General features: G+C 33.0%; 1 pseudogene; it reads right to left on the bottom strand.

Annotated features, from left to right (window-relative positions):
- Nucleotides 1-3,043: 3,043 nt before the first annotated feature.
- LOC107458191 (very-long-chain (3R)-3-hydroxyacyl-CoA dehydratase PASTICCINO 2A-like) lies at nt 3,044-5,439 on the bottom strand (annotated as a pseudogene).
- Nucleotides 5,440-27,472: the final 22,033 nt, after the last annotated feature.

Below are 27,472 nucleotides of genomic sequence, written 5' to 3'. Positions count from 1 at the left end.
TCTGTGTTTTAATTTATTTTATATTATTTTTTATAGTCTATTAATTTTTTTAAAATATTTTTTATTTTCATTTACTAAAATTCAATAATTTATAAAAAAATGATGCATTTATAATATACACAAATTGTTTGGTATCCTTTAAAATATATGCAGGGAATTAGGATCTGAACCTTTTATTTGTTTTATTTTAAACAGATAGCCGTAAATATCAAATGGGGCATTTATGATCCACTTTGCTATTTTTGGTATACCAAACTAAGAAATAAATTCACCAAGATAATTTCAACAACTCTTTTATAATGACAATGAATGCTATTAAAGAACTCATCTACTCCCCTAATCCATCAGCAGCCACATATACTTTCTCGAGACCCGATTTCATACTCCTCTATAGTTTGAAATTTTGAAATTCTTTTGTATTATTAATATTATAATATACGTTGGTGGAATATTTGAGAAAATATTTTATTAATGTAGCTTTTAATATGCATTAATAAAATTATTAAGTAATTAATGTTTTTTTTGTGAAATTACAAACACATTAATTATAATCTCTAAAATATATTTTCAATAAATGACAATTATAATTATTATTAAATTTTTTTTATAACTTACTATTAGAAATTTAACATATTCTGTTGGTATATAAGTTATTAAAATTATTAAATTCGTTTATAAATTTTAATTAATTAATAATTTTATTTTTATTTATTTGATATTATAATTTATCTCATAAAACTTGCTTTATATATTACTTTTTTTTTCATCTATAGCATTATGATTTTAAAAATTAACTATATTATATTTTTATTTTTATTTATTTAATATTATAATTTATCTTATAAAACCTGTTTTATATATTATTTTTTTATCTATAACATCATAATTTTAAAAATTAACTATATTATAACATACCATTTAATTAGGATATATATAAGAAACAAAATTAATATTTTTTAAAGTGTTATTTTAAATTAATTTGTTGAAAGATACTTCAAAAGAAAAAAGAGATATTAAAAATAAATTTAGATGCATTGAGGTACTGTATAATTTTTTTTAAAGATTTTATTGGAGATATTTATTTTAGGTTATTAGTTGAATGTAATTTTAAATTTTTATAGTTAAAACTAAATTTAAAAATAATTTTAAGTAAGTAGTCACAAATCAAGGAGTAGAATAGTGTTACATTATCGATTCGTAACTAGAGTTGTTGCTTCTAATGTTTAATCCATGAAGTTAGGATGTAACGGAATTGGTTTATTCTTATTTTTCTTAGTTGCAAATTTTTTTCTTCTCTTTTTTGTTTTTTAGAAATCTAATTCTAATTCGGTATTTAAATCAATACAAATTGATATGATCGGTCCAGATTTAGTCACAAAAATATATTTACCTGATTTATTTCAAAACGATCAAATTTAATCAGGTCAGTTTTAAATTTCTTCCAAACTCAACCCAAGCTAATTCGATTATATCCTAACTTCATGAATTAAACATTAGAAGCAACAACTCTAGTTACGAACATGACGATAATGTAACACTATTCTACTCCTTGATTTGTGACTACTTACTTAAAATTATTTTAAATTTAGTTTTAACCGTAAAAATCTAAAATTATATTCAACTAATAACCTAAAATAAACATCTCTAATAAAATATTAAAAAAAATTATACAGTCCCTCAACGCATCTAAATTTGTTTTTAATATCTCTTTTTTTTTAAATATCTTTTAACGAATTAATTTGAAATAACACTTTAAAAAATATTAATTTTGTTCCTAATATATATTCATATACACAACTAGAAAATGGTTTAATACAGACAGATTTATAGACAGATTTGGTATATATTACAGACGGATTTTTGGTTACCGACGAAATTATCGACGGATTTTGTCCCTCTGTAAAAGCCTCGTCGGAAATTATTTACCGACGGATTTTTTTCCGTCTAAAAATTACCGACGGATTTTTACCAGTTACCGACGGATTTTCCCTCTGTAAATTCTCCCTCCATTTCCTGAAGGCGACAAACTTACAGACGGATTTTTCGTCTGTAATTACAGACGGATTTTCAGACGGATTTTCCGCCTATAATTACAGACGGATTTTCAGACGGATTTTCCGTCTGTAATTACAGACGAATTTTCAGACGGATTTTCCGTTTGTAATTACAGACGGATTTTTCGACAGATTTTCCCTCTGTAATTTAAACTTTGGAAAATCATGATTACAGACAGAAAATCCGTCTGTAAATCCGTCTGTAAGGTAAAATAGAATTTTTTTAATATTTTTCAACCATACTAAAAGCTGTGTTATTCTCCATATTAAAACAGAAATTGAAAAATGCCAAAAATCTCTATATCAGTTTAGACCTCAGTTACAACAATCTCTCAGGTGAAATCTCATCTTCTCTTGGGAATCTATTGAAATTAGAAGCACTTGATCTTTTCCACAATCAACTCACTGGAGAAGTCCCTCCACAAGTTGGTGACATGAGCAGCTTGGAAGTGCTTTAATATTTAACTGTGTGTTAATTATGACAAAAAGTAACACACATCTGCAAGCTGTCAAAAAATTAATCCAAATGAAATAGCAACAAGAAATTAATATGTGATCAAGAATGTTCCTGACACGCAAAGCCAAGCATGGACAAGAATGGTTAGATAATTGCAAGTAATTAACCTCTAAGTTCTTAAAATCTCCTATATAGTTAAGTTTTAAATGACAGGATTGAACTTCATATATGTAATTGAAAATGTGATCATAGTAGTTTAAAGCAATGCAAGACAACAATACAAGAAAAAACAATACCTGAATACTCTGAGTTGTGATGTTCTAATGGATCAGGAAGAATTATGAAAGTGATAGGTGGTGGTTATTGTGCTGATCAATTATGAAAGTTGGTATTATACTATTATAGAAGTGGGGTTTAATTTTAACAACAAGAGAAGAAATAAAGAGGAAGATATTCTCAATTCTCAATAAAAATAACTCAAAAAAAATACACTATTATAGAAGTGGGGTTTAATTTTAACTCATTTTGTGAATCCAAACCAAGACAAAGACATGCCTATATCCTATGTTTGGCCAAAATCCAATGATAAACTACAACAGATGCTAATCATTCCCTCTTTGATTTTGAGAGCGCTTTCTTCCTCTGTGCAAGCATGTATGTATACATGTGAGGGCTTCCTGCATTGAGTTATGCCATTCAAACACTTATAAAGTCAGCCAAAAATTCTAAACTATCTAAGAACTGTGGCAGAGAGGAAAGTTGTAGAGTGCTTGCCTGGGACATAGATTCCAAGTACAACAATAGCAGCATAGAAGTAGTCGAACGAGAAGTTCCATTTGTTTGGCATTCTTATGCAATACTTCTCAGATGCCTGAAAAATGGACATTATGGTATGTAGATAACTTGAGTGAAAAAACAAAAAAAAAACACCATGTCAAATTGTTCCTACATTCTATCAAGATATATAAACTTTTTCCTGTGTTTCCATTTATTTGCCACTATCACTTTTTTGGCAATCTTTTTATCGATGTATCTTGGTAAAGAAGAAACATTGATTTAAGCATATACCAAACTATGACGGATACAAACGAAAGGGAATGGAGAGTGTCAATTGTCTCATCCACTTTCATCAGTTTGGGAATCCCAAGAAATAGAAGATGCTTAAGTGTTTTGAAGGTCAATCAACATGAATAGTTTCATAAAGAAGTGCTCTTTCCTCTTAGTCCTCTGCTTGATTAGTAATAAATAAAAGAGCAAAAGCACAAACCATATATGCTTGTGATTATAAAAAAAAATGCAAAAACACAACCAGCAATATAGATATCCTATCCTAAAAAATTTGTGTACGACAACTGTTTCTTTACCTTGATGAATGGCAGTGCAATGTATATCAGACCAACTTCACTGCTAATGCCTGTTGGATACAGCAGTAAGAAAGTGCTATATCTGCAAGTAGAGAATTTCAGCCAATATATCAGGAAGATAAGATTTATCCATTACTCTACTATACGCAGCTACCGGACCTTCAATCATACCTTAGCCACAAAAGTCATGACGGGGCAAAACCGAAAGCCTCCTTGAAGCCAAAGAAAGAATAGCGAATTATCTGCAGTTGCAACAATCAAAAATGGTATTGGCTGATATATATTTTACCTTTTTAACACAGAAAAAATGGTACATTTACCCGAAGCAATAGATGGGGCGCCAAACCTAAAGGCCTACTGGTTTGAGTTACATGTAACAGGTGCTTATAAGTTATAACCATTAAATAATAAATTAACATTTCAAATGAAAAAAAAACATATCTAAATAACTACATTACACTAATATATATGTCACACAACAGGAAATTGTGACGTCTCAGGTCTGCCTCTATGTTTAACAGAATAAACAGGCACAATGCCAAGCCCCAATCTGACTATAAATACACAGTAGAGTGTACCAGGATAATCAGATCAACAATCCATCTATTTACTGGAAAACTTGATCTACAACTTCATATTGTCAAATATAACACAAAATTATCAAAATTTATAAGGAGTTACATCCAAATATAACATGTTTGGACTGTAATTACAAATGGTGGCTGTTTTGTAAGTGGCACAAATCAAATTTTGTCGACTATGCCCTACAGTCTACACCCATACTTTCACTGACTTTAGCAGAGAAATCTTACTGAGCCTAATATCCCATGAATAATGAGTTATCTAGTTCTATGCTATGGCATCCAGCAATTAAAATCTACTCATCAGTGTTAAGAAGCCAAGTAATCAACTTACTTTGCTCTTAGCACTTTCAATTACTTCAAATATGATATTTGAAGTTAGAGATAGCAAATATAGAGGAAATGAAATATATATACATATATATATATAAGTATAAATAAATCAATAACCACCTAGAAATTGTGAAAGACTTACCTCAGTGATGGACCAGCTGATTAGTAGGGAGGTAACAAGCACATGATTCCGGGTCTGTCATAAAACATATATAAGTAACTTTTCAATAAATAACACGGCTGAAAATTGAATTAAAAGATAAATTAAATGAAATTTTAAGAGTTGAAATTTGTCTTAACCTCAGGGAAACTCCATAAGATGCCCCAAGTCAGGTACAACCTAGAACCTATCTGTGGCAAGGTTGCTGAAACTGGAGACCGGACAAGCCCTTCATCATTGAATTAAAAAGGATATTAAGGTCAATAAACAAGCATTCTCTAACACTGAGATCCCCATATTTATTAACCCCAATGTAATGACGAAAATGGGAAGAAGATTACTCACCTACCAAACCATGCAGAATCTGGTACACGATGCAATCCAAAGCCCCACCAGAAAACACCCCACAAAAATTACATATAACTTCAGAAATTCCCACAAATTGATATATTTTCCCAGAAAATAAACAAAAGGGTATCTCCCAATCTAGTCAAAACCTGTTTTTTCCCCCTTTATCATTTTGGGGGGTGACGTAGATACATACCTCTAACACAGGAAGCAGGACTTCGAGAAAGCTATTAAATTATCCATTCCAGCAGTAACATGATAATGCAGTGCAATTTTGGTGTGGTGTTAGATCAGTGGAATCAAATCATGTTTTAACTACAATAAGCAGATTATAGATCCAAAGTTATCAATCTATAGAGAAACAAAGAATGAAAAAACCATGGAGCAAAGTTCGACTTGGAATAGATTAAAAAAAAATATCACAGAATTGGGGGAAGAAAGAAATGAATCCAAGAACAGTGTGTGAAATTAGAAACTGATACAGATGTAATTACAGCTACAAATCTTTGATGTAATCACCCTGTAAAATTAAAAAGCAAAACAGAAGGAAAAGAGAAGATATTAGTGCTGAATCAGGAACATGGTGATGAAAGTGATTTGTAATCATCAAACGAACTTAAATATAGCAAAGCCATTACATAAAAGAAAACAGTTTATGCACTTTCACTTTCATGTTAGAGAGAGTGTACTAAATAAAAGATTTATACCGTTTCAGAAAGCATTGCTACTTCAGCTTGAACTTGTTGGTTCATCTCATATGAGTTATACGAGTTTACAAGAATCTGGATTACTGCACTTGACCACCTTCATTTCCCCACACACCAGGCCTAAAAATGTTTTAATTTGAGAGGGAGAAACAAGTAAGCAGTTAATTTGAGAAAATGTCCAAAATGGTGTAGTCACAGATGGAAATTGGCATTGATTGTATGAAATACCACAGTTAGCAACTTACGCGATGGAAACGAGATGGTTAACTCTATCGGTAGAAGAATAGAAAAACACAAAGGGAGCAGCAATCAAAGTAGTTCAATTGAATGGAAACCTGGATTTTGTTCAGCCTTATTGCTTAATATTCCTATAAAAGGTATCTCCTTTTCCATGAATGCTGAAGATCCGCGCCGAGTTTTCTTGCGATAAATGCATGTCCTGACAATATATTCAGACAAAAAATTCTTGACAAAGTTATGCTTAACCCAAAAAAAAAAAAGAAAAAGGAAAGAAAGGAGCATGATAAGGCCCTTAGAGACATTGCGTCGAACACATGATAGACATGAATATATTATAACATTATATCCAACATAAACATGAAAGTTAACACCATCAAAATAAGTAGAAGCCATGCAGGTGCACACATTACAACTAACAAGTATTTATTTGAAGGAATGATATATCGATCACAAGCAGCAAACGGGAAAAGATGGAGATTTTGAAGCACAACGAAGCAGAACCACCACAAATGTACAAATTTTATCATCTACCGTTTATACACCACAATGAAAATCTAACCAGAGAAGATTCTAATTGCTGCACTTCCTGAAGACAAAAATCATTCAAAATTAAATTGAAACAGGGAGTGAATAAATAAATAAATACATAAACCGTCTTGAAAGAAAAGCTAGGGTTCGAAGAGACAGACAAGTTTACAAAGTGAGAGTAAGATTAATAATGTTGTTGCTAGGGTTTGTTGGTTTGTTAGTGTGTAATGGTTTCAATTCCTGAAGCCATACCTGAACAGCACAGGAACTATGATTTCAAATGAGAAGAATTCAAAAATTAAAAGCCATGCAAAACCATACCTGAACCGGTGGATGAGGATGACCAGCGAATGGCAGTTGCTGTCAGTGATGAGATCATGGACGGAGCGATGGAGAAAGCGGCGGCGGTGAAAGAAGCTCCTGTGATGGAGAAAACGTGGACGGAGAGAGGAAGAAGCTCTGAGAGGATAGGATCTGAGAGGATGGGTTCTGAGAGGATAGGAAGAAGCTCCTATGAAGGAGAGTGTGAAGTGTGAATGCATCGCGAGAGGATAGGATGTGAGTTAGGGTAACTCAATATTTTAGGGAAAATTTTAAATTACAGACAGATTTTCCGTCTGTAATAATTTAATAAAACGCATCGTTTTGTCTACTTAATTACAGACGGAAAATCCGTCTGTAACTATTCCACGGAAAAAAAAATTAATTTTTCCGACGGAATTATAGACGGATTCTCTTTTCCGTCTGTAATTTATGCTAATCTATTTTTTTTGTTTTCCGACAAAAAAATCCCTCTGAAATTCCGTCTGTATTTCAGTGGGATAAAATCTGTCGGAAATATCTGTCTGTAATAACTAATTTTCTAGTAGTGTCTAGTGTTAAAGTTTAACAAATTTAAATATCAAGTTATGGCACCTTATGTATGATTAAATTGGGTCATACTCCTAAAATCTACTAAGAACAGATTATCATCATCATAACTCGACCAATAATGTCCCAAAATCATGTATTTTTAAAATCATATGTTGAAAATCATTTAACTTTGATAAAATATGATTTTAACTTGAGAAATTACGCATAAACATTCTATTCACAGTATTTTTGAAAAATATGAGGCTTATACATTTAAATATTAAAAATATGAAATTTATACACTTAGATATATTAAACTATTAATGTATTAAAAATTTTAAAATAAAAATAAATTTCATTTTAGAACATAGAATAATAATTTTTCATGTTCCCTTTTAAAAAATATTGTCAAACACCTATCTACTAAAATTAATATTCATTTCAAGATGTCTCTTTTAAAAATAATTTTTTGGATTTAAATTTTATAATTTTTATAATTAATTTTATTTACTAATATTAAAAATTCAAAATTTAAATTTAATTATAAAAGACTACTATAATGGAAAAATCATCTAAATGAATTAAAATATTTTTTTAATTTTCAAAACAAATAAAAATATTACTATACCATATTTATTCCTCCATTTTATACCATATTTATTTTTATTTCTCTTTTTTATACCATATTTAAATGTTACTATAAAAAATATTAATGAGTATAATAAAATAATTATTCAATAATATTATTTATAGTACTTACTAATATATTTTATTGTACTTATTAATAATTTTTATAGTATAATAAAAATATGGTATAAAATTGAAGAATAAAATATTGTATACATTAAAAGTATAATAAATTTAAATATGTAGTTAGGAATTTATAATTTAAATATAAATATTTGTTTGTAGTTTTACAAAAATAATACATTAATTACTTAATAATTTTATCAATATCAATATGCATTAAAAGCTTCATTAATATAATACTTTCTAAAATATTGTGCTAACATATATTATAATATTAATAATATAAAAGAGTTTCAAAATTCCAAACAATAGAGGAGTATTGTAACATCTACCTACTTTTTCCGAGAGGTTTCACAAAGACGAGTAGGTTGAGTGATAAACCATTATTTTATGATTTATATTGTGTTTAATTGTGTGGTTTTATCAAGTCTGCACCCACATATTCATATGATTTGCATGTATTTACAATTCCTTCCCAAAATCATTCTATGATTGAAAACTTGCTTCCTAAAGATCTTTTAATTGTATATTTTTATTCTCCTGTGTACCATTCGATGTCGTGATCTGTGTGTTAAGTGTTTCAGGCTTCATAGGACAGGAATGGCTTAGAGAATGGAGAGGAAGCTTACAAAAATGGAAGAAACACAAGAAATTGAGGAGATGACCAGCGAGAAGCGACGTAGACGCATGGCTTACGCATCCGTGCGAATTGGAAAAAATCACAGCGGCGTGAACGCGTGCCTGACACGAGCGCATGGATTGGAATCTGCACGAGTGACACGAATGCGTGGACGACGCGCACGCGTGGAAAGGAAAAACGCTAGATGATGCAAACGGGTGGACGACGCGGTCGCGTGATGTGCGCGATCTGCAGAATTTACAGAAATCACTGGCGTGGATTTTGGGCCGTGTTTTAACCCAATTTTCGTCCCAGAAACGCAGATTAGAGGCAGAGAACATGCAAAGACTAAGGATGATTCTCATTTCGCATAATTTTAGTTTTTAGTTTTCAGATCTGATTTTACTCCTCCTATAGGTTTTCTCTCTACACATTCATAATTCTTAGAATTTTGTTTTATTGCTTTTGGATTGAGATATTGAGAAGAGTTATTACCTCCGCCAAGACTTCATCATTCTAGTTTGTTTTCTTACTTTTCGCTTACTCTTTCATATCCTTAATTTGTCCAGAGTTACAATTGGATTATTTTTATAATTTATTAATACAAGAACTATTTTTAATTTTAATTGATCTTTTTTATTATTGTTTATCTTGTCTTTCTTTATTTTTTTTAATTTTGTGAAGTTTAGATTCATGATAATGGAGTAGTTCTCTAACTTTATTGGAAGTTGATTAAAAGGAGAACCTTGAGTTGGAATACTCAAGAGCTAAATTGTAATTGGGTTTATTGTTGGCTGGCTCTCTAGTCACTAACGCTAATCCTTTCCAAGGGAGAGGATCAGAACTTGTGACTTTCCTTTACTCAGTAAAGGATAACTAAGTAGAAACAACCTTCAATTATCAATTAATCTTGAGAGGAATCCAACAAGGATAGAACTTCCAAGTAATCTTCTCCCGGTCAAGGTTTTTATTTGAATTACATAAATTCTCTGATTTAATTTCCTGTTATCAAACTCAAAAACATTTTGAAAAACTTCTGATTGATAAAATATCACATCTTTCTGCAACTCGTTGGGAGACGACGTGGGACTCATACTCCCAGTATTTTTATTCTAATTTTGTAACAACCCTTCTAAATTGATGAGCAGATTTTTGTTGGTTAAGAACTGTACTTGCAACGTATCTCTTACATTAATTTCTTAATCTGCCAATTTCCGCCACGTCATTGAGCAGCATCACAAAGATCCATTAATCACTAATATGAACTTATATTGACACAAACACAGAACATAATACGATACGATATAAAATATGTAGATATGTAAATTTAAAATTTTATAAGACACAAAAGCACGATATATATATATATACAATATAAAGTATTATAAAATATTTTTTAATAATTAATAATATAAACTATCTCTAAACACATTTCTATAATACATGTTAAGAATAAGACTGGACACGCTGATATGTAATTGTATTTAGGCGTGTCTAAGTGTATTCGAAATTTTTTTTATTTTTTATTAAGGCACGGTTGGACACAAAAGTCACGTGATGAGTGTCTTGTTCGAAATGTGTTTAACACGCAGATATGACAAATCAAATAAGTGTTCGTACTTCATAAATCACAACAAATTCTGGGTACAAAAACTCAATAGTGTTTTACATTGGTACCTCTAATGCTAGAGATATAACCATTCAGATTACATTCTTTTATCAGCTTAACTGTGGTTTTGAATGTTCTGGATGAGGCTTAAATTTGCCCCACAAATTGAAATCTTCGGGATCGACAGGACTGGTGGCTAAGATGAATGAAGCCCTTAAGGCAGAGGTTACATTGCTGGTGAAGAACGACCCTAACCTATAGACATGATTTTTGTACGACTTGGATGCGGTGTCGCGCCACAACGCCATTAGGATTGACCACAGAAGCAAAGGAATTATTGCCGTCCTCCCACTCTATTAAGATTGTTCAGTCGCAACCTCCAAATTCTGCGTGTAGGATTCCTACGTACCACCTTATATGCAAAAGTGATTAGGACGACAATTAATTGAATACGAATATACACCATAAGAAAATGCAATATTTGTTAAAAAAATTTGAATTTTGTAATGAAATGAATTTGTAAAAATAAAATTGTTACACAATTGTTACCATATGTCTCGTTATAAATTTTTTTGTAACAATGGTGCGCGAAATTAGAACTTGCACAACTTAACCGGCAAGTACATCGGGTCATCCAAGTAATATTTCAGGTGAGTGAGGGTTGATCCCACAAGGATTGTCGGGTTGAGCAAGCAATAGTTATCCTGTTGGACTTAGCCAGGCAAACAGTAAAAAGAATTGTTGTTGAAAATGCATAAAACAAGACAATAAAGAAAGCAATAAGAATTTGGTGTAACATCAATATATGAAAACAGTTAAATCTTGGAGATATTTATCTTTTCAGATTAAAATTTCTTACTAACTATTTTAACAATGAATGATTCATTCTATAGCAAACCGTAAGTGATTAAACCCTAATCCCTTAGCAATTTAATCTCCTCTAATCCTCATCAAATGTCACTCCTGTGGTCACTCAATTCAGATTGGAGGGTGAAGTTCAGAAAACTAGTTTATACCACAAAGACCCTAGTCACTCCAATTCCGGCTGAATAGATGTTGCTTATCCCTATCAGGTTATGTGATTAGCCGTCTAGGAGGAGTGTTTTCAAGTTGTAGTTCAAGCAAGATAACTCTCCCAAGAATCACAGGAACTTATGTAGAGAAGGGTCATACTCCCGTTCCACCCAATTCATAAGATTAAGAACGAAAACAACATCTTAGAACTGAATCAAAATATATTAAAATAGAAGAATAATAATTTTAATCTCTAGAAATAAACAGAGCTCCTAACCTTAACCAAGAGGTTTAGTTGCTCATAACTTACAGAAAAAATAGGGTTCTAAAAGTGCAGAAAGAAGAAGATCCTAAACCTAAGTGATCTTTTAATTTAAATACTAACCAAATAATAAATGCTAGACTTAAAAGATATTATTTTCTAAATAAAAATTATAAAAAGAAAATAAATAAAATTAAGAAGTGCTAAATCCATTTGGAGGCCCAAAGAGGTGTGAAATAGCCTGCTGCTGGCGTTTGACTTTAAGAATGGGCGTTAAACGCCAAGGGGAGAAGCGTGCGCCTTTGGTTTGTGCCCCCTGCTGGCGTTAAACGCCAGGTTGGCGTTCAGCGTCCAGGGGGTGCTGCCAGCATTTTCCTTTCTTGGTTCAGGCTTCTCCAAACTGTTTTAAATTTCACCTAAAATCATAAAAATACAAGAAAAACTCAAAGTAGCATCCAAAGATGATTTTTGCACTAAAATCAAGTAAACGTAAATAAAATCTACAAAATAATATAAAAATAACTAGAAAAAGGGTATAAGATTCCTACGCATCAAAGAAAAAATAAAATTGTTACACAATATAAAGTAATATTTTGTAACAAAATTTTTTTAATACAAAAACTAAAATTTGTTACAAAATAGTAACAATTTTTTACCTGCGAAATGTTTTTGTAACAATATAATTTTTTCTATTATAAAATTTTGTTACAAAATATAACTTAATTTTGTAACATTTTTTATTTCTTTAGTTACAAAAACACCATTAATTTTATAATAATTTTTTAATATAAATTACATACATAATTTGTCAAATTGTATCATTTTTTAATTAATTGATATATAACTAATTTATTAAGCAAGTCAATATTTACATCAGATATAATAACATACAAATATCTTTCATTTTACCTAAGATTGTTTTAAAGCAAAATAACATCAAAATTAGTTTTACAAGTTCAACCACAAATTACAAGTTCTATATAAATTAGTATCATCAATATATCAAAATATTTTTGAATCTTGTAACTAACATGTTATCATCATTTTGACCCTCCTATAAATATAAAAAACTAAAACAAAAATTACAAACAATATATAATACTAATTACAATTTTGATCACTCACTTTTATTTAAAATTATTAGAAAAATAATCACACAACCATTCGAAAATATAACATCATACTTAAAGTAACAAAGTAGGTATAAAAAAAGTTATTATTGCTTTCCATAGCCACAAAATATGATGAAATTGAATTTTCTAAATCATATGAATTTAATAAATACAAATATACACAAACGTTGGCTAAATTTGGAAAGGTAAGGATGAGACAAATTTTGAAAAAAATCAATCTACAAGCTATGAGGGCAAAGTAACTCATTAAGTGCTTAACTTATATACTATTAAAAGAATCAAGTTGGGTTGGTTTAGTGGCTAGCTCACTAGTCCGCTTAAGCAAATGTCGGGAGTTCGAATTTCGCTTTGTGCATGCAGCAGCCCATTGGCCAGCGACAAACCCTTAAATGAAGTTCAGTACTGCGAGAGATTAGTCCTTAATCTGTCGGGTTGGAGAATACCGTGGAAAACTAAAAATAAAAAATATACTATTAAAAGCATTAATATTAAAAACAAAAAGAAAAATAGAAAAATAGGAACACAAGCTAATAAGTAAAACTAAATCATGTTAAAGTACTTCCCATTAATTTGATATATTTAGCTTATGATGTTTATTTATATGATATACACTTGCTTCAAGGCTTTATGGATAGTAGGCTTTGCCTTTTTGTTGTAGGATTCTCCCTCTTTATTCTTGTGTCTTTGAGGTCGACTACTCATCCTAAAATTAAAAGCAAAAAAACACACTATGAATAACCAAGAAAGCATTAGAGAATATACAAATAAAGTTTGACCCACGGTGAAACAAGGTAAAATACACTAAAATAAAATTGAATTGATCAAGTATGTGACCTAATAGGTAAACAGAAATTTGTGAATTCTAAGTGGTGGAGTGAGTGAAAGAATTAAAAATTTTCACAATGACAATTGACAAGTAATCCTTAATCCAATTCACGCTAGTGTGCATAAAGCAAGGTTATGAGAATCGAATCGGTCATTAAATTAGTTAAATAACTGGTTTAATAATTTAATGGTCCAATTAAAATTAAATTATGGTTAAACTGATTTAAATATATATAAAATAAAATTATTAAAAATTTATCATAAAATTTTAAATATTTAAATTTAATGAATTTAAAATTAATAAAATTTAAAATTCAAAATTTCAAATATTAAAATTCAAAATGTATATAATTTATTATTGAAAATTCACAAATTCAAATATTAAAATTTATCACTACAGAAAATTAAAACACATATAATTAACAAACATATTATATTTCACCACTAAAAGAACAAACTAGTTTTAAATATTAATTACACAAATTTCTAATTATTGAGCCTAAACTTACACAAATTACATATGGCCAATAACTAAGTGTTGATTATTGAACACAAATTTACACAAAATTTCTATTCACATCAGTAACAATCTAATGATACATACATCTTTAAAATACAAAACTAACAATTACAGAACTCAGAAAACTCAGAATTCGGAATTAATAATTACCATCAACAATCAACAAAATTATTTTTAAAAAATTAACTTAGAAAAAAATTCATAAAAAACCAAAAAAATTAACAAGAATAATTAATTCAGAAGTATAGATTAATCATAATTAATTTCAGAAAAAAAAAATTTAGGACTGAAGAAGCAATGGAAAAGTGCTCACTGGAAAAGACAAGATAGTTGAGCAACAGAGACGTCTACGAGGAGGTGATGGCCAAGCAGTTACATAGAGGTGATGGCGAGGAGGACAAGCAAACAGAGGCATTCGCGTTTCACGTGAGACAGAGTGAAATTGGAAAGGGAGAGAGAGAGCGAGCTTGAAGAGAGAGAAGCCATGCAAAGACGTCCGGGATGGTGACGAGAACAAGGCCGACGACGGCACCCTCTGTCATTGCCGACGACGACGATCATAGAGGCGAGCTTCATGACGGTGAGGAGGAGAAGAGTAGCGGTGACTGGTGGGGCTTCGTGATGAGCACAGAAAAGGTGAGAAAGAAAAGAGTGGTGACGGCTGGGGGCTGACAGTGGCTGGTGGGGCTTTATAACGAGCAGGCGGGCTGACGGTGGCAGCGATGTTTGCTCTGATTGGGTTAGGTAGTGAGGGAATTAGGACTCTATGTTAATGGGTTGGAAGGAAATTGGGACTGGGTGTTAGTTAGTGGGTTCTTTTTTTTCCTGGCATCAAAACGACGCCATTTCTAATGCAAATTACAAAACCGAATCTTTAAAAAACCCAGTTGGTTTGGCCGATTCACCGATTAACTTTCGGTTTGACCGATCTTTTAACTAAATTTTTGTAAAACGGTTTTGAAGGTCAACTAGACCGGTCAGATGACTAGTTCTCAATTAACCCAGTCGAACTGGCCGGTCTGGTCCAATTTTTAAAACCTTGGTCTAAAGTGTTTGAAAACAATTAAAAAATGTATAAATACAACTATATCAAACTAGAAAATTTAGACTTGAAATTAAGCACATATTATGCACAGTTCAATTAAAAACATATTATGCACAGTTCAATTAAAAAGAATTTAAGGCTTGAAATTGAACACATTATGCACAGTTCAGTTTAGACAATTATATCATTTTTTTAATAACTTACTAACTTATTGGCTCCCAGGAAGGAAAGTGAAAGCTGTCAAATACACAACAAAAAATAGAATACTTAAGCAACATACAAACAATAATAAACTACATCAAGAAATAAAGAAACTATAAACACATATCTAACAAAGTAAGACTCCCTCAGATTGATACGATATTCACTACAAGAAGAATGTCGAGTACCGTCGGATTTTGCATCGGTATTTATTCAACGAAATAGACCTTGCCGGTAACAAAATTACAGTTTGATTCATGTGTTCGACGGTAATTTGCGGAGGATTTAGCGATGGAATATGGTTATCAAGAAAATGAAATCTATTGAATGTTACTGGCAGAAATTTTTCGACAGTAACATTGGGCGCCATCACATGTGGCTTTGCGCCATCTTACCGGCGGATTAATCCAACGGTAATGCCGACGAAAATATTTTTTAACTTTTTTTTTGAAAAAGTGGCTGCACTATTACCGTCAGTATATTCCTACGATAGTTTTTTTTATTTTTTTAATAATCTTTTTCTATCTATCTATATTGTACCCTGATAATTAATAATTGAAATAGTGCATTAAACCTAATTTGAAAAATCAAATATACAAATTAAAATACAGAATGATGGTAATTGAAATATCTAAAACAATGCTAATTATATTACATTCTTCTCAAAATTTGGTAAAGAAATACATATGATAGAACTATATTTATATTAACCCTATTCAGATTCATCATCATCTTCCTCTGGTTCACCATCCTCCTCTTCCGAGGTAGTTTTCTGATCGTCGAACTTATCTTTCTCTTCTTTATTGCCATTGACCCCGTCTTCTTGTTGAAGATTGTCATCCTCTGGTGGTAGTGCATTGTCATCTATTTCAAGGTCAATTATGTCATCATCCATAAAAGCCGGCCTAAGGGTGATCGGATCACCAGTATCAACCACCGTTTTCGAAAGGAGTTGAGTCATCAATCTGGTAAGGTTCTTGACCCTTTGTCCCATCATCTGACTCGATGCGGCCTTTTGGCTTAGTATTAACCACAACCATCCAACTAGACTTGCATGAACCCGGATAAGGCGTATATTATACCTGTTTTCCATTTTGAGGTAGAATAAAAGGATCGTAGTGCCTTTATTTAACTCATCCACCAAGGACTGCAAGAAAGCATCCATTTTGGCCTTTGGATGGTTGGCACTAGGTATGATACAAGTTAGGAATATCTATGGGTCTTTCAAGCACATTTTGGGACTCAGGTTATAAGGTGTCAACACTACAGGTCAACAAGAGTATGCATTACTAAAATTGGAATTTGGTGCGAACCCTTCAGAGCACAAAGCTAGTCTAACATTTCTAGGCTTGCTCGCAAATGTAGCATGGACCCAATGAAAATGCTTCCAAACTTCACCGTGTGACGGATGCGTCATGATTTCATTATCTCTCTTGTTGTTACTATGCTAGGTCATGTGAGGGGCCGAAATTATCGATGCACACAATTGTTTCAGCATAGGGATTAAGGGCAAGTAGTGCATCCGGTTCACTGAATCTCTCCTTAACTAGCGTTTACCAATTTGTTCTCTCTCGACTTGGAACCTCAGTGTTCTATAAAATCTGCATTCAGTTAGGTCTGCATCTCTCTTGTAATACATTATATAACCATTCAAACAACAATAAATTTTCACCGAATTTAGACCCAATTTTGAAACTAACTTCTTTGCTTCGTTGTGGTTTCGGGGGATGCTAGTGGTCCCAATAGGTACCAGTTTGTTACAAAGGGTGACTCACTTATCAACATACTCTTGGGTATGATTTGACTACGACTTAATACTCATCATTCTAACACATGCAGACAACTTCGAATAAATGCACCCCTCGAACAAAGGTTTCACAACCGATTCTAACAGATGATTAAATCTCCTTGCCTCAGGGTTAGGCTCTTGTTCAACCTCTTCCAATTCCGTAACACCTATTGCATCAATCACCATATTGTTGTATCTCTCTTGGTTACTCTCCCAATTCATTTCTTCCATGTTTAGTTCTCTCACCATTCGAACCCTCGTTGATCGACCATCCGACCTATTAAAATTTAAGGCAGACCAGTTAATTCTCTACTCGTTCACTTTTTCGTGCTCATCCACATCCAATATTCATCCTTGAACCCATTATGACAGAGGTTCAGCGTTATGTCTGCAGGTCCTAACCACTTAGTTAGGTGACATGTATGATGAACACCTAGATATTCCTTTATACCTAAATGGTTCCATGCTGAAGACATACGCAACAAATACATCAACACCCTCAAAGAATTTGGGTTTTAAATCCTCCGGTCGACCGTTATCCCTATCACACATCCATAGACGATGACTTTGGATCATATTGTAACACACACCCTAGAATTCAACCAACAACACAACTTATTAAAATTTTTAGAATATTTGGCAAAGTGTACCATATAATTAGAATCTCCTGCCAAAAGCAATTATCATTTCTTGATAAACCAAATATGTTTTAAATAATTTAAATGATAATTCGGTAAAACTTTTTAATTCAGAGATATCTATCAAATAGATATAACAATTTTCACAGAGGAAACAGATGCATGCATAAATTATAACGTACATGCATTCAATAAAATATCAAATCCTAGCCTTACCCCTTATAACTCCACAATTTTCCAACAAACAAGGATTTTGAGAAGGTTCCATTATGCGACCTTTTCCCTCTTCCGTCCTAAAACTCTATCATTGGAAAGTAAGTCTAATATAAAATTTAAACAATTCATTATATTCAGAGATAGAAAACTAACCTGGAATATTACTGCACAAACAACAAGGGAGAGCAAACTCCAACTGATCTCAGAGAAAATAGCACCGCCCTAATAAAAAGGGCAATATATTAAATTCACAATGTGAAACTAATTTAAAAACTAATTTGAAAGAATAAGTAAAACTCATTATTCCAATTAATTAAAACATAATTCTAATTTCACTAACCTAACAAGAGGCATGACAAAAATAAGCGACATAAGTTTAATGCAATTGAAAGAAACTCATTCACTAAACTAAACTAAAATCTTCCAACAACTAAAGAAATCTTAATCTCACATTATTAAACCTACTCTAATATTATTTAATTTTTAAATTCATTAAATTAACACAATAACTCCTAATCACATACTTCATTAAATGAATTTCACCACTGATTTAACAAAAACCGTAACAAAATGCTAAACTCACAAATTAATATGAAAAAATAAAATAACCATACCAACAATAAATCTTATGATAGTGGATGTAGGGTCTCGTTAACTTGGTGGTGACAAAGGCGGCAGTGACAATAACATGAACAACAACCGCAGTGGAAGATGTGGCAACAATAGCAGTAGCAGAATCGACAATGACGTGCAGCAGCAGCGCCAACATGTGCTCTAGGTGGTGGCAATTACGAGCTCTCAGCGGTGTTGACAATGACAGTTCAACAGCGAGGGAGAGAGAAGACAAGAAGAGAGAGACAACATTTGTACAAGTGAGGGGAAGGGGTTCGCGTTTGAATTTTATCTCAATTTTACCGTCGGATTTATCGGCGGATTTTCCGAAAGTAAATCACCAAAATAACGCATTTCATTAAACCGTTATACCAGCAGAATATACCGACAGAAAACTCGACGATAATGTTTCATCTTGTTTCGGCCTAAGATATCGTCTTTTCAATTGTTTCTATCGATGTTCTTTGACTTAGATTTCCTGAGATATGATTTGGCCCTTTGTTCGGCACATCTAACCACGTCTGTACCTCTTTGTTAAATTGCATCCTATTATGTTTTTCCTTATGTTTTAGTAAAATGATAAGCTATGTAATATTTTGTATTATGTTAATTTTTGAGGACGAAAATCTTTTTAAGTGGGATAGGATATAAAATCCCAGATTTTTGAAAATTAAAATATGAGTTATTTGAGATTTTGAACTTTGTTTTATGTATGACAAGAAAAAATATTTAGAACGAAAATTGGACACTTATTCTAAAGGTTTTGGTCCAAGATAGGACCAACGGACCTTAACTCACAAAACAGGCCTATGTTGGGCCCAAACCCCAAACCCAAGACACAAACCCCCTCACTTAGCAACATTTCAGCACACATACCTCTCATTTGAATGAGAGGCACGCATAGAGAGTGTAACACCCTCCCACACAGAGCTTTACGCTTAAGCCGTAAAATAGAGGTGGTATGGTATGACGACCTCTAAAAATAAAATGTGTACATATAATAGCAGAAAGAATATAATAAACCAGGAGCCTTGAAGAACAGATAAAATAAGAATCGCGAATTAAAAGCGCAATGCTTAGAAAACGAGTTAACTTGCGTATTAAGAAAACTATAACTATCAAGTATAAGATAACAAAAGTAGGAATAGAGGGCCAAAGATACAAAATAACAAGCTCCTAACTCAGCCCGCGAAGTTAAGGCTGGCCAGAGAATATTTACACATATATATACATATCCAAAACCCAAATTTACATAAACAAAATCCTGTCTCTCCATAAGTCTCTAAGAGGGTCAAAAGGAACAAGTCATGCAGAGAGAAAACTAAGTACATATATATACATGACTATGTAATCAGAAGCTCAGACGCCTAAGGAGGTGCTTCTCAACCTGCATCTGAAAAATAACAACATAGTATGGGGTGAGAACCAGAGGTTCTCAACATGGTAAAAGTGCCACACATATAAGATATAAGGTCCTGGGAATGCCAGAGGCAATCCTAGAACGCCGACACTCAGATTATAAAGCTTAAAGTATTAAACAAAAGCCATAAAAGGTGGTTTTCTAAGAGTAACTAAACCTATCTTAACTTAATCTTAAATCTAAGTCTTACTGCCTTTCCTTCATACCTCCATCTCCAACAACATATCACAGACAAATAAGTAGATATAGGTAATCGCAAGAAGGTTACAAGTACTGCAGATAATAAATATAAATTTAACATAGCAAATACACTTAGGCACACCTAGTTAATGCACAAACAAGTAATTCAAGTAATATGCACATGTTGCATGCCTGTCCTATGGCTGATGAGTCTCATCTGTTGGTTATCAAGCCAACCCGACAAGTCCGGTTTCCTAAACCCTTGGACTGTCCCTCGACGCGCATCCCCATGAGTCTATGCATAGCTTTTTCTCATATATATATATATATATATATTAAATCACTCAATGGGGTACCATTCCCGGAATTTAAAAGTTTTCGGTCACCCTTACGTCGTAGGGTCAACAGAGTATCGAGTTTTTGACCTGGTACACGTGGTGGCAAGCCACGGTACTTTACCCAAGGAATCTCGTATCTCAGATCATTTGATTATTCAAGCCAAATATCATACATAATCATTCACAACATTTCTTATTCAATTCATCAGTTTTTCAGCTTTACTTCACCTCCAAGTTATTTCCAATTCCTAAGTTTATCTAATAATCAAGTTTACTACTATTTTTTATGACTAAGGAATGAAAATAGAGGTTTAGAAGTTTGAAATAGGGTTTAAAACTCAGAAAATCATGTTTGCTGGAATAGGGGGCCACGCGTACGCGTGGCTTACGCGTACGCGTGGGAGTGTAAAAAGGCAACTCGTGTGCGCATCCCCTTATCATGCGTACGCGTAGGTGAGTACCTCATGTCACGCGTACGCGTGGGCCATGCGTACGCGTGGACATGCTTACTGGCTCATTACGCGTACACATAGGACCAATCGCGTACGCATAGTAAAAAATTTCATGCAACGCATACGCGTGGACATACGTTTTCCAAAAATCTGATTAAGTAGCAAGCTGCAGAATTGAAAAAGAAAACAGTTTTTATTCAAATCTTCCGACGCCCATAACTTCTTTAATTTAAAATATTTTTCACCTGTTCTTTGAACGGCATAAACTTCATGAACCCTATCTTTTTTATAAAAAACGAGTTGGAAATAAATTGAGGGTCCAGAAGCCAAGTTATAGCTCGCCGAAATTTGGTCTAAAACCAAATTTTGCAAAAACTTTCCGAACCTCATTTTCATTCAAAAATTCCATCCTATTCATCACCAAACCTGCCAATTTCAACACAATATGCCCTTCCTTATCATCACAACAATCACCACAATAATCATACCTCAAATCATCAATAATACACATACATTACATAAATCCACCAACCAAAACCATAGCTTATAAATTCTAGGCTTATATACTTATATCCTCAAGTCATTAATCAACAAGTTCATCAAATCACCACTAGTCATCAAGCATCACCAACCATATATTTACATCCTCAAATCATTAATCAACAAACTTATAAAATCACCAACTAGTTAGCAAGCACCAAACAAAAACATACTTCTCAACAAGATACTAAGCAATAAATATATACACATACATTCCAACCTATCCTATGGTTATCTAGCCTAAGTTTTCACAGAACATTATATATTAAATGCAAGAAACCTAAACCATACCTTGGTCAATTTTTCTCGTAGTGATCAAGGCAACTCACTCAAAAGAAACACAGCCCTAAAAGCTCAATAAAATACTAGTGCTTAACCTCCACCAAATTCCAACATCCACAATTTCAAGTTCCAATTATTTATTAACAACCTAATACACATTTATAACACATACACACCCAATTTAATACCCAAATCACACATTCAGAATATTTAGATAAAATTATAATATCCTCACCTTACGCAAGCTTCATATAAGCAAGAGTGAACATTTTCCTCAAGCTAATTGGATCCTAAAACATCAAAAAGTAAAGAAATTCAACACCACTACATAATTTTCGAAAATTGGAGGAAGAAGAGGCTGAGAGCAATAAAGTGAGTTACCTATGAAATTGTTCCAGTAGAATCATAGAGTTCGACGCGGTGGTCGCGTGGCCGCAAACGGTGCGGCGATCGGAGCTCGGATGGAGGAGATACGATGATTTGAAATCAACGTAAGGGTTAGGAAAATTTCTCTTCTCCTTTCCCCTGTTATCTTTTCAGCACTGCTTCTACTGAATTGGAGAAGAAGAGAGGCTTTGGTTCACTTAAGTGCTGGGCCGGTTGGGCCCGGTTTAATCGGTTCGGCCCGTTCGGTCTAATCTTGGGCCGAATTCTTTGAAATTAATGTCAAAATTCTCGTTTTGATTAGCTCTATCCTAATTTAATATAATTCACATTTATAATTTTTTTATTAAAAATTAATTTATTGACTAATTATTTACTAATTTACAAGGAGAAGAGAGGAAGAACAAAAACCTTTGTTTACTATTCACTCCAACTTTAAATCCACATAACTTTCAATCCCTAGCTTTGATTGAGGTTCCGTTTGTGGCCACAGGTTGCTCCTGTTATGTTCTTCGATTCTATACCATGTTTGTGGTAAGTACTTCCAAGAACCTTGAGCCATTTTCAATTCTCCTCTTCAATTCGTGTTTTGGTTGAGTGTGTGTTGAAAGATTATGATTTTGATCTTTCAGGGAAAACTCAAGCATAATTTCCACCAAAGTTTTTGTTCCGAGGGTTACTTGAAACTGTAGGTCGATCTATGACGAGATCTTCTGTTGTGGTCAGAGCTGTCATGTCTGACTTGTTAGAGCTATCGCGTCTGACTTGTCAGATCTGGCGGTTAGAGCTGTCATGTCCAACTTGTTGGATCTGGTGGCCGGAGCTGTCATGTCTGACCTAGTGGACTTGGCGGTACTGCTGATCCTTTGCCACCGGAGGGTTGTGGTACCTGCAAGAGACTCCGATGCTTAAGTTACCACATGCTTTAGGCAAGTTTTTAGTAGAATCAGAGTATGAGTTATACCTGGGTGCTCCAATGTATTTATAATGGTATGGGGTGACCGTTCGGAAGATAAGATAGTTATCTTATTGATGAGCGGGTAATTTATACGCTTTTTGGCATTATTTTTAGGTAGTTTTTAGTATGTTTTAGTTACTTTTTAATATATTTTTATTAGTTTTTATGCAAAAATCACATTTCTGGACTTTACTATGAGTTTGTATGTTTTTTTGTGATTTCAGATATTTTTTGGCTGAAAATGAGGGACCTGAGCAAAAATCTGATTCAGAGGCTGAGAAAGGAATGCAGATGCTGTTGGATTCTGACCTCCCTGCCCTCGAAGTAGATTTTATGGAGCTACAGAAGTCCAACTAGTGCACTCTCAATTGCGTTGGAAAGTAGACATCTTGGGCTTTCCATCAATGTAAAATAGTCCATACTTTTTCCGAGATTTGATGGCCCAAACTGGCGTCCAAACGCCCACCAGAGACCCTTTTCTGGAGTAAAAGGCCAGAACTGGCACCAAAGCTGGCGTTTAACTCCAAGGATGGCCAATGCACGTGAAAGCTTCAAGGATCAGACCAAACACACACCAAGTGGGCTCTGGAAGTGGATTTCTGCACTATCTACTCATTTTCTATAAACCTTGTTTACTAGTTTAGTATAAATAGCACTTTTTACTATTGTATTTGGAGTCTTTGACCTTTTAGGAGTTCTTCAAACCCTTTTTGGAGGCTGGCCATTCGGCCATGCCTAGACCATTTTTGTTCTTATGTATTTTCAACGATGGAGTTTTTACACCTCATAGATTAAGGTGAGGAGCTCGGCTGTTCCTAATGAATTAATACAAGTACTATGGTTTTTTATTCAATTCACACCTACTTTTTCTCCAAGATATACTCTTGTACTTAATCCAGTTAAGTCAGACTGAAGGGGTGACCCGTGACAATAACCCTCTATCTTCAGTACTCGCTTAGCCAAGATCCGTGTGCCTGACAACCACAAAGCGGTCTACATGATGTTCAACGTAGTCATTGGATGACAGTCGGAGTATATTCTCTTTGGTCTCTAATCAACGATTCACATCGTCTCTCCTGACAACAGAGCATCTGAATCTGAGACTAGGATCTTCGTGGTATAGGCTAGAACACTAGACAGCATTCCTGAGATCCGGAAAGTCTAAACCTTGTCTGTGGTATTCCGAGTAGGATCTGGGAAGGGATGACTGTGAGGAGCTTCAAACTTGCAAATGTTGGGCGCAGTGACAGTGTGCAAAAGGATCAATGGATCTTCTTCTGATGCTAGTGAGAACCGACAGATGATTAGCCCTGCGGTAGCTGTGCCTGGTATTTTTCACCCGAGATGAGAAATCCGACAGTTGATTTGCCGTACAGAGACCGTAGCCGAACCATTTTCACTGAGAGGATCATACAGCTTGCCATGGAAGGGAGCATGCATGATTGGATGAAGACAATAGGAAAGCAGAGGTTCAGGAGTAACAAAGCATCTCCAAACGCTTATATGAAATTCCCACCAATGAATTACATAAGTATCCCTATCTTATTTTCCGCTTTATTTATCTTTTAATGATCAAAACCTCATAACCATCTGAATCCGCCTGATTGAGATTTACAAGTTGACCATAGCTTGCTTCAAGCTGACAATCTCTGTGGGATCGACCCTTCCTCACGTAAGGTATTACTTGGACGACCCAGTGCACTTGCTGGTTAGTTGTGTGGAGTTGTGAAAAGTGTGATCACAATTTTGCATACCAAGTTTTTGGCGCCGTTGCCGGAGATTGGTCGAGTTTGAACAACTGACAGTTCATCTTGTTATTTAGATTAGGTAATTTTCTTCTTGTTTCAACCTTTATTTTATTTTCAAAAAGTTTTCAAAAATCTTTCAAAAATTTTTTCTTCTTTTTCGTTTTTCCAAAAAATTTTCAAAATTTTTTTTTTATAAAATCATAAAAACCAAAAAAATATTTTGTGTTTCTTGTTTGAGTCTAGTGTTAAATTTTAAATTTGGTGTCAATTGCATGCTTTAATTTTTCTTAATTTTTGAAAACATATGCATTGTGTTCTTCATTGATCTTCAAGTTGTTCTTGATGATTTTACTTGTTCTGATCTTTAAATTCTTCTGTTTTGTGTCTTTTCTTATTTTTCATATGCATTTTCAAATCCATAGTGTCTAAACATTAAAAATTTCTATGTTTGGTGTCTTGCATATCTTTCTTTTCTTAAAAATTTTCAAAACTATGTCCTTGATGTTCGTCATGATCTTCAAAGTATTCTTGGTGTTTATCTTGACATTCAAAGTGTCCTTGCATGCATTACTTGTTTTGATTTTGCATTTTTATATTTTATTTCATTTTGTTGTTTTTCTCTCTCTTCATTAAAAATTCAAATAAATAAATAAATAAATAAATAAATATCTCTTTTCAAGTAAATAATACAGAGAAATGAAGATTCAGAACATACAGCAGAGGAATCACAGAGAAAAAGCTGTGCGTTTAGAAAAACGCCCAGTAAAGAAGGATTTCTGGCGTCTAACGCCAGCCAGGGTATCTGGCTGGGCGTTAAACGCCCAAAGAGGTAGCATTCTGGGTGTTAACCACCAGAATGGATAGCATCCTGGGCGTTTAACGCCAGGATGACACAGAGGAGGTAATTTCGTTTCAAATTCAAATTCTTTCAAATTTTCAAGTTTTAATTCATAACTTTTTGCATCAAACATATTTTAAACGATCATCTTTTTCATCTTTTAATGTTTTCAAAAAAAATTTAATTTAATTTTTCAAAAATATTTTTCTTAATTTTATGTTATATTTTCAAAAATCCTTGCTAACAATTAATGTTTTGATTTAAAAATTTCAAGTTTGTTACTTTCTTGTTAAGAAATGATCAATCTTTAAATTCTAGAATCATATCTTTTAGTTTCTTGTTAGTCAAGTCTTCAATTTTAAAAATCAGATCTTTTTTAAAATCTTTTTCAATCATATCTTTTCAATCATATCTTTTTAAAATCAAATCTTTTTCAATCAAATCTTTTTCAATCATATCTTTTCAAAATCAAATCTTTTTCAATCATATCTTTTTAAATTTTGATTTCAAAATCTTTTTTTTCTAACTTCTAATCTTTTCAAAATTATTTTCAAACCTTTTTCAAAATTTACTACTTTTTATCTTTTTCAAAACCACTTATCTACTTCTCTCGCCTCTAATTTTCGAAAATCACTAACCATTTTTCAAAAATATTTTTAATTAACTAATTATTTTCAATTCTAATTTTATTTTATTTCTTTTTCAAATTTTTGAATACTCCCTCTCTCTCATCTCTTTCTATTTATTTGCTAACACTTCTCTTCTACTTATAATTTGAACCCCCTCTGTGTGTGTGTGTGTGTGTGTGTTTGAATTCCTCTTATTCTCTCTCTACCTCATTCCTCTATTCTTCTTTCTTTTGACACCTCAAGGAATCCCTATACTGTGACATAGAGGATTCTACTACTCCCTTTTGTTCTCTTCTTTTTCATATGAGCAGAAACAGGGATAAAAACATTCTTGTTAAAGCTGATCCTGAACCTGAAAGGACCCTCAAGAAGAAGCTAAGAGAAGCTAAAGTACAACTCTCAGGAGAGGACCTTACAGAGAATTTCGAAAAAGAAATAGCCATGGCAGCCGAACCCAACAACAATGCTAGAGATGCAAGGAAGATGCTTGATGACTATGCTGCACCAACTTCCAACTTCTATGGAAGAAGCATCTCAATTCCTGCCATTGGAGCAAACAACTTTGAGCTTAAGCCTCAATTAGTTTCTCTAATGCAGTAGAACTGCAAGTTTCATGGACTTCCATCAGAAGATCCTCATCAGTTCTTAACTGAATTCTTGCATATCTGTGATACTGTTAAGACCAATGGGGTTGATTCTAAGGTCTACAGACTTATGCTTTTTTCCTTTGCTGTGAGAGACAGAGCTAGAACATGGTTGGACTCACAACCTAAAGAAAGCCTGAACTCTTGGGAAAAATTGGTCAATGCCTTCTTGACCAAATTATTTCCACCTCAAAAGATGAGT

Source organism: Arachis duranensis, chromosome 7, assembly GCF_000817695.3.
Source record: "Arachis duranensis cultivar V14167 chromosome 7, aradu.V14167.gnm2.J7QH, whole genome shotgun sequence".
Lineage (NCBI taxonomy): Eukaryota > Viridiplantae > Streptophyta > Magnoliopsida > Fabales > Fabaceae > Arachis > Arachis duranensis.
Note: the sequence above shows the minus strand (reverse complement) of the source record. Positions and strands in the feature narration are given on the sequence as shown.